General features: G+C 37.2%; 1 pseudogene; it reads left to right on the top strand.

Moving 5' to 3' along the window:
• The first annotated feature begins 3638 nt into the window (after positions 1 to 3638).
• On the top strand, positions 3639 to 3844 carry LOC123838479 (guanine nucleotide-binding protein G(I)/G(S)/G(O) subunit gamma-10-like; annotated as a pseudogene).
• Positions 3845 to 9971: the final 6127 nt, after the last annotated feature.

Below are 9971 nucleotides of genomic sequence, written 5' to 3'. Positions count from 1 at the left end.
TCTGGCTTTGCTCCAGGATGGCTGAAGGATGGGATTTGGAGTCTCCTCCTCACAAACCCTTTTCTATCAACATCTCATTGCTTACCCCCCAACTGTCCTCCTCCTTTCTCTTTGATGAGGGAAGTGATGGAAGGTGGCATCCTCTGACTTCACCGTGTCTTCCGCCAAATCTCTTCTCCAGGCCTGCACCATTTCCATTTCTTCCTGCATAGTAATCATAGCCAATTCAAAATTGGCTACTTCTTTTTCCCTCTTCTCTTTGCTATATCATCCTTTTTGAGAGGCAGGAAGGAAAAGAGAGCAGCTGATTAGAGGAAGGGTTAAGGCATATAGGAAATATGGTGAAGGGTTAACAACTGATAAATAAAAAATATTAATATAAGTGATGAATTAAATATTAAATATTTCAAAATATTTTAGAAAGTATATACAGAACACTCTGCACATAAACAGTGGATTTTTTGTTTCTTTTAATTTTTTGTAAAACAGAAAATCATGTTAAATGCATGGAGACAATTCTGCAACTTACTCTGTCACCCTTAAGTAGTATGTTATGGGTATCCTTCAAGGGCAATTCATACAAATCAGTCTGAAATTTAAAAGCAGCTGCCTAAAATGGTGTACCCATGGCTGAAATCAAGCCAGTATATAGCAGTGCCCTTTGTGCTCATTATTTATGGTCCATGTCCATTCTGATTAATTCATTTTATGTGGTCAGCACCCATGTTGTATTGTAGTTTATCTTTGTGTTCAGTCGCCCTACTATCACCTTTGGATGTACCTTAACTTATGAACTATATAGACACAGGTTGTTTCTAATCTTTTGTGATTTAAGCAACATTGCAGCGAACATCTTTGTACATATTTCTGCATGCATCTTCACAGTATTTCTACTGCATAGATACCTAAAAGTGTCATTTCTAATATGACAGAGTTTATGTTTTTAGGACACTTTTACACTTTTTTCTAAAATTTACCTCTCTATCCTATTTGTTTGATCTTTTGTTATTGATTTATAGATGCTCTGTTAGTGATATTAATTTTTTGGTATTTTATATATGTGGGGAATATTTTCTCCTGGCCTATCACTTACTTACATGTCTTGCCCCATATACAAATTTTATATTTCTAAAAGGTCATACCCATTTATCTTTTCCTTTTTAACTATTGAGTTTCCTGTGTTAGAAAGCCTTCCATTTTATTTTTTTTAAAGGATTGATTTATTTATTTGAGAGAGAGAGAGCAGAGGGAGGGGCAGAGGGAGAAGGAGAGAGAGAATCTCAAGCAGACTTCACTAAGCACAGAGCCTGACTTGGGACATGATCTCACGACCCTGAGATTATGACCTGAGCTGAAATCAAGAGTCAGGCACTTAACCGAATGAGCCACCCAGGTGCCCCAAAAGCCTTCTGTTTAAAAATTATTTTAATATTTGGTTCTTATATTTAGATATCTAATTTTTATAGAATTTCTTTGGACATGATGTGAAGTAGAATGCTAACATGTTTCCCTCAAATTATCCCAACAGCTTTTCAAATTGTATGCTATTTTCACAATGGATTTGAAATAATAATTAGCATTTATTCTTCCAATTGAATCTATTTGTCTATTTAAGAAAAATGCCAAAATGTTTAAATTACTATAACTACTTCTTACACTCTGATATGTGTTAGGGCAAGTCAGAATTCATTTCTTTTTTCCAAATATTCTTGGTAATTCCAGAGTATTTTTCTCCTAGATTTGAACTTTAGAGTCTGTTTTTTATAATTTTACTGAAGTCATAGAACAAATTTTAGAAGTGTCCACATTTTTTTCAATGCTTGAGAGCGGCATAAATAATAATTACCTGCTCCTTAAAGACTGGGACAAAAGTCACCATAAAACCATTGGTGTTAAGTGCCTTTGGAGATGGAGGATAGCTATGTTTTATTTACTCCTACATCCTTTTTATCTTATATGTTTAAATGTATTTATTTTAATTTTAAAATTGTTATATGATACAATAAATTTTCTTCTGAATATCATGTTTTTGCAACTAGTATAATATGCTTACATATTCCATACATTCAGTTCTGTGATTTCATCTATAACTTAAGATTTAAGAAATTGATTTATGCATTTTCTAAGTGATTAGATAACTTCTCACTTTGCTGTCTAGTTATTTTATTCTATTTCCACGCAATGCAGCTTTAATATCTAGTTTTAGGAAGCTATTGGAATTTTTGTTTACCCTAGCATTTGAAAAACTTCTATAAAAATCACAAAGTCATTAGCAAATGATGTGAGGTCTCTACTTATTGGGTTCAGTGTTGTATGTGAGTGTGTCTGTGTGTGTGCATAATCAGCTCTAGGATTTTTAGGTTAAAGGCTCCTAGAATTATTGTTATCTCAATTTCTACTTGTATTTCTGTCAGTTTGTACTATATTTACATTGATCTTATGTTATTCAGTATATGCAAGTTTATAGCTGCAAGAAGTACATGATGGATTGGCTCTTAATCAATATAAATTATTCCTTTTTATTTACAAATAATTTTTCCCTAAGTTCCATTCCATACAACTTTCATATTTCCACCCTTAATTTGTCTGTTGGCATTTGTCTGTTATATTTTTTCCATTTTTCTCTTTTCAACATATCTTTGTGTTTCACCATACTCTTTTTCTAAACTTCCAAAGTCAGGTCCGTATAAAATTCCAAAAAGAGAGGGATGCTAATCTATCAAAGTTGCTTCTCTCACACTTTCTCCACAAATTTCCTAATGGGTTTTATAAAGCCTCACATCAGTTACTATTTATTTCATACTGAATCTAAACTAGCAGTATTTTATTTGTGGCACAAGATGCAGCATGAGATGCAGTGGAGTAGGTAAATCAACTCAAGTGGACAGTATGACCCCAGATTTGAAGGGCATATCTCCTATAGAAACAGAAAGAACAAGTAAATGCCAATAGTATGTAACTTATCATTTGTGTGATATTCAAAGAAGGAAGATAATGCTTACTAGAATAGTTGGAGCAAACTTCATGGATCTTTTTAGTTCATGAAAGGAGGACCATTTAAATTTTTTATTGGAGAATACCATAAATACAAAACATTCATTCAATTATCCATTCAATTCAACAAACACTGACTGAGGAACTATTTTTTCCAAGAATTGAAAAGGGTGTTGGGAATATAATAGTGTACAAAAATGGCTCCATAAAATGAAGCTACGAGTCTATCAGGACATTATTATCACCTGAGTAGGTATAAAATTACTTTCTATAACCAAGGAATGAAGTGTTGGGTCATCGACAGCAGGAAAACTGGGTTAGGGGGAGCTAGGAAAGGCTTTCCCAAAGTAAGACTATTAAACTGAGGTCAAAAGAAAGAGTAGGTTATAACCATGCAAGAGGGTGGGAGAGAGTTTATTAGAAGAAGGAATAATGTGTGCAAAGGCCCTGTGGCAGGAGAAATTTGGCTTGTTTTGCCTCTCTTTGATGCTAGAATGAAAAGAGAAAGGGATCATATGACATGAGAAGCAGTAGGAGGTACACTAGAGCTGGTTGAAGCAGGCCTTTTAGGTCAGGTTAGAGATTTTGTTCCTTGTCTTTAAAGTGATAGGAAACTGCCTGCCTTGGGAGCCCAGTGCCACTGCATGTCTTACGGGGCCAGCATGAACACCCTATATGCCTGGTGGAGCAGCTCAAGCTGGAGGCTAGCGTAGAGATGGTCAAGGTCTTATAGGTCTCTGGAGAGCTTTGATATTACTGCATGCAGAGTGCCTGCAAGGATGCCCTGCTTGTAGGTGTTTCCGCTGGAAGCAACCCCTTCCGGGAGCCCAGATCCTGTGCTTTATTCTAAAGGCTGCAGGGAAGAAGTTCACAAAAATGCTACCAAATACACCTCTTTCATAAATGAACTTCAAGTGTTTCTATACCTGGAATATTACGTTTCTTTTATTTACCGGATGTTTACATTTGGAAAAGGAAAACATTTTTGTTTGTTAAAAAATTGAATATTTGTAATTTGTTGTACCTAAGATTTTTATACCATAACAAAACTTGTTCTTTTCTCATGAATTTACATCATCTAAATGAAGACAAGCAAGTATAAAAATCGGGGAAGAATAGCCTTTATTAATCAAATGATGTCTTGATTTTTCTAAATGAGATGATTGTTTTATTTCTAACACTAAACATGGAGCTGTTTCTTAGCAAACTTGTTTGGAAAGATCCATGTTATGTTGTGTATTAGACTGCCCCATCCTGTGTATGAAGCTGACTTGGCCTTTGTCCTTTTAAGATCCTCTATAGTTGTGGTTGTACTAAAACAAACAAACAAACAAAAAAACCACCACCACCACAACAACAACAAAACACCAACCCCCCCCAAAAAAAACCTCTACATTATTTCATGTCTTTAAAAAAAATGTTTAGGGGCGCCTGGGTGGCTCAGATGGTTAAGCGTCTGCCTTCGGCTCAGGTCATGATCCCAGGGTCCTGGGATCGAGTCCTGCAACGGGCTCTCTGTTCCTTGGGAGCCTGCTTCTCCCTCTGCCTCTCTCTCTCTCTGTCTCTCATGAATAAATAAATAAAATCTTAAAAAAAAAATGTTTAAATGTGATCTTCAGAACATTACAAATGATTAAAAACAAAATAATGTAAAAAAATAACAAAATTAAGTGATGGGAAACCACTACTGAAAAATTTAAATACAGTAAGGATTTGGGCACCTGGGTGGCTCAGTAGGTTAAGTGTCTGCCTTCGGCTCGGGTCATGATCCCAGGGTCCTGGGCTCAAGTCCCACCTTGGGCTCCCTGCTCAGTGGGGAGTCTGCTTCTCCCTGTGCCCTTCCCCTCACTCGTTCTCTCAATCTGTTCTTTCAATCTCTCTCTCCCTCTCTCTCATGCACGCGTGCATGCACACGCTCTCTCAAATAAATAAATAAAATCTTAAAAAAAAAAAAGAGGGGTGCCTGGATGGCTTAGTCAGTTAAGTGGCTGCCTTCAACTCAGGTCATGATCCCGGGGTCCTGGGATTGAGCCCCATGTCGGGCTCCTTGCTCTCCCAGGAGCCTGCTTCTCCCTCTCCCTACAGTTCCCTCTGCTTGCACTCTCTCTCTCTGTCAAATAAACAAATAAAATCTTAAAAAAAAAAATAGAGTAAGGATTTGAGTTGGCCATGTGGGGGATTGACTTGATCATTATTTGCATTTTGGTAGGCTCTCTCTAGCTGAAGGGAATCTCCCTGACTCTCCCTCTGTGAAGAATGGATTGGAGGCACTGAGGGAAGCTATGGGGAGGGAGGCCACTGCAGGAGTACAAGTGAGAGTTGATAGGTTTGTTTAGAATAGTAGCCACTGAAATGGAAAGAACTGTTTGTAGTTGAACAATATTTAGGAGGCAGAAACAATAAGGCTTTAAGATGGATTACATATGGGATGAGGAAAGAATGGATGTGTCAAGGAATGACTCCAGGGTTTCTGCCTCTTCAGCAGGGTGTGGAAGTACGGGAAATCATAAGGTTTCTCCTGGACGTGATCACAGTCATTGAGAATGCGGTGTACGTGCAGGTGATGACAATGATACCCAGGTGGCAAGCAGCTGAAAATGAGTAATGGAATGGGTGCAATACAAAATGAAACTTACGTAAGTTAGGAGGAGGCAGAAAATGGATAACTAACATTCAGACAGTTATATCTGGAGTCATGCACAACTAGTTTTTGTATGACCACTTGGTGACTTTAAAAAATACATTTTTGGATTTCTCATTTTAACAGTGTAAAATTGTATCCACTCACAGGATTCTTCTGAGAGTTAAATGGGATAATGTGGTGAAGTGTCTAGTTCCATTAGCACTTAATAACTTTTTATTTTTTAAGAGAAAAGGGAGAGAGAAGGTCCCATTTTGAGTTTGAGCTGCAACCTTATACATTGCTCATCGCAGTCTCTATTTCAGATATTTGGGAAGAAAAAGAAGGAAATGAGATGATTTGTCTCCAAAGACTTTTATTAGTTATGTCTGTTCTCTAAGTACAAGTCCAAAGGGCAAGCAGGCATTTTCCTTGGATACTCTATAGTAACATAAATTTTGAGACTGAGATTAAAAAATTATTGACTTGCTTTATGAAAGTTGTCCAAATTTTCTCCACACAAAACACAGGTGAATTTCCATTCAGTCTGACAACACTGGATCTGCTCTAAGCTCTCTGGTTCACACAGTTCCTACTACTTCCTATTTGATACCTTAGACCTGGTCCTTTGTGTTAACTTATGTTAGCTTCTGGGACTCTGCATTCATCCAAGTGCATAGCCTAGACATTTCTTTCACTAACACCAGTCGTTAAGCTGTCTGGAGTGAGCCCACCTGGGTTCAAATCCCGGCTCTGATGCTTATTACCTGACCGTGGAGAGTTAACCTAACCTCCCTCAACTTCCATTTTTTTTTCATCTGTAATATAGGAATATTAATATTTAATCTAAAAGTTGTCATGTAGATTAAAGACATAACATATATAAAGCCCATAGGATGGTACATAACAATAGATTACTGTTCCTGGCAAGATACTGAAGAAGTGGGTAGATACTTTTCTTAGGTGTTCTTCTGAAGGGTTTAGTACATGCAAATAAATGTCTTCAGGGGTCCAACTATTCTCAGAAACCTACTCCAAGTAACCACCACTCATTCCCTTATGATTCTCTTATCAGGGTTTATCAATACTCAGCTACATATTATCACCACCAAACTTGAGCATTTCTAACTCATGTTTTCTGTCTTTCCTCCAGAGGATGGCTCAGATCTAGGCTCTGAAAAAGCCTAGATAAGGCCCCCTTTAGGACTCCAGAAAAGAGATGAGCACTTTAATGCAACTTCAGTATTTCCAAGAAGATATTAGCACTTACCAGGCACCCTCCTACCTCATTCATTTCATTTAAAGTGTTTTACTCCTAGAGTTATGTTCCTTGAGCTAAAACTTTGTCCCTTGGTTGTCAATCCTTGTAAGTTATCATAATATGAATAAGTTCATTGGAATTATGTGAGATGAAAATTCAAACATCACATAAAACAAAAGAAACAAAATTTTTTCTTCACCCAACCTTTCATTCCTTTCCCCAATATAACCATATTGTTAGCTTCAGATTATATGCTTATAAAAAGAAAAAAAATAGGTTTACTCAAATATATGTCTGTGTTTTTTAACAATTTTTTTTAGAGGGAGAGTGAGCGAGCACAAGTATGCAAGTGGTGAGGAGAGAAGGAGAGGGAGAGAGAGAATCTCAAGGAGGCTCCTCACCCAGTGCAGAGCCCAAATCAGGGCCCAATCTAACACCCCTGAGATCATAACCAGAGCTGAAACCAAGAGTTGGAGGCTCAACCAACTGAGCCACTCAGGTGCCCCTACATGTGTCTGTATTTTTAATTACAAATGGAATCATACTAAACATGTTTTTCTATAAAACTTTACATGTAAATATATACATATCAATATTTGGTTGCGGCATATTCTATTGCATGAGCTATGCATGCATGAATTATGTAACAAATCCTCTATTGCTGGACATTACAAATAAAGTTACAGTGTGTATACACACACACACACACACACATTCCTGTATCTTGGCATACTTTTCTTTTAAGACATGTTGAAGACCTGAGCTAAGTCAGTAACAGCTGAGGCGGCAAAATGGAGGTATAGGAAATTGAACGTATGGGGAAATAAAGTCTGGGGCAGTTCCCAGATTTCTTTTTTGGACAAATGGTTATGTGGGATGACATTCACTGAACCAAGGAACACCATAGAGTAGAAAGTGGGGAAATGATGGCTTCAGTTTTTCACAGGTTAAGTTTCAGTTGTCCATGGAGCATCTAAATCAAGTCTGCTAGTAAGTAAGTAGATATAATTTCCTGAAAATCAAGAAACAAGTCTTGGCTGCCAAGTTGGTTCTGCAGCAGACTGTGAAAAAGGACAGTGTCAGAAATTAGCTGATCAAGGAATTAAAGTAGGATTCTGGATGAGTTAGAAAGAAAGAATACAGTTCTATTATGGCTTGAATGATAATACTTGTAAGATAAAAGGAGACTATTTCCACCTTGAAATGACTTACTGCTGTGTGATAGTCATGTATTTCACTTATTAAGGCTAAATTCATATCTGTGGATACTTCTTTTATTTTTAAATTATGGAAAGTGCATACTTTTAATTCTTCAGTCTGGTCAGAAAACCACGTATTAATTAGGGGAAAACAGCGTATTCTTATGCCATGTATTTTTGTTTGTTTATTTGGTCCACAGCACCAGTTGGAGGAGAACTCTCTAAGCAGGCGAAAAGTGCAGCAAGGGCTGAAATTGCTAACCCCAAATTACAAAATTCTCATGAAAATGTGTCAACCAGAGATGGAACCAGTGTCTGTTACAGAAACTTCACAAGAGATGCTGGCCTTTCAGGAAGTTGTCTCTCAGGTGCTTTCCAACTCTAAGTCTGATTCTGACTGATATGAAGAAGAATTCAAGTTTTTGTTTAGTCAGGAGTCAAGGGCTATTCCAAAACCAGCCCTGAAGGCAAAGGAATACCCCAGCTGGTCCCAGAAATCCCTCATCCAGCTGGCTGCATGGGCTTATCAATCAAAAACAAGTCACCTGCGTCTGTACCTACCCAGTCACCTGGGGCCAGAACTCTAATTGGAATGAGAAGGGAAAGCAGCAGTCATTCTAACACTGCCTGGGGACATTCTTTCCCATTTCTTGCACAGCAGACTTACAGTTCAGAAAATGGAATTTTCTCCCCAGCTCAGTTTTAGCTCAGAAAGAAAACATACAGTACAGCAACATTGAGTTGCTGTAAAATGCTGGTTGTGATAGAGCACATCAGAACCCATGATTTGGATCTGACCCTTTAACTCTCACCTCTTTCTATACTACTTAACAGTTGGGCAAATTTCTCTTACGAAAAAGGGACAGAGGCAGTTGAATACAACTTCATAGTCTCCAACCCAGCATCATGCACTTGAGGATAGCAGCAAGTATTATTCAATAATGATTAGAGTGATGAATGCACAATAAAGCTTGAGAAGAAAAGGTTCTGTAAATTTATAAATTCTAACAGATACTTGAACTACCCATGGGTCTTTGTGACAATAGATAGTGTCACATATGGGTTGGGAGAGGTTACTGAGGCCAAGCTATTGCTAATTCCAGTATAAGGTGAGAAAAGAATCTTGCTTGTTTAGATGAAAAAGTGGAAGGGGAATGAAGGAACACTGAATTTGCTAATGAATGCTGATAATTTTAGGTCAAAATATATTTTCTCAGGTTTTAAATTAGATTATCTTTCAGTTTCAATTAAATAATTGGTATAGTAGTATTTATTTAATTGCACACTTGTTTTAGTTGAATGAGGCTGAAAGCATTTAGCAGCTGAGAAGAAAGAACATATCTCTTAGAGGTGTTTGACAAATATTGAAGTAGGATATTGAATGGTGTGCAATAAACACTTCATACCTATGGTCCAAATCTATAGAAAATCTTCTCTGTGGGATACTTCTCGGGTCTTAATTAAAATCTTATATCACATTTCCTGCAGCCCTTACTTGAAATATGCTATAGAAAACTCAAGGTCCTGAGGAAAGAAATCAAAGTGAAGAACATACTCAGACAAGTTTCCAGTGGATATCCATCAAAACTTCTCCTAGTCAATTGTGACTGGCTAGTATTACACAAGAGAGACATTTCAATGGCCTATGTGCTACTATATTACAAGGTCATCTTCACTTTAATAGAAAATGCTTTGGAAGACTGAACTGATAGGAGTTCATCAAAATAGAATAGACATCTGCAATCAAATTCCATCCAGGGAATATTCTATGCACAATTTAAAGTGTGGACAAAAAAAATTTAGACCTAGGGATATAGGACTCAATTATCTGGGAATCAGAACTCATCACCTAATACATCATCTGAAGGACCATCAAAGATCTTAGAGAAGCAATCAC

The sequence above is a fragment of the Mirounga angustirostris genome, unplaced genomic scaffold, assembly GCF_029215605.1.
Source record: "Mirounga angustirostris isolate CCGP_5_RB_7025 unplaced genomic scaffold, mMirAng1.0.hap1 SCAF_3, whole genome shotgun sequence".
In the NCBI taxonomy this organism is placed as follows: domain Eukaryota; kingdom Metazoa; phylum Chordata; class Mammalia; order Carnivora; family Phocidae; genus Mirounga; species Mirounga angustirostris.
This window is presented reverse-complemented; position numbering and strand designations above follow the sequence as displayed.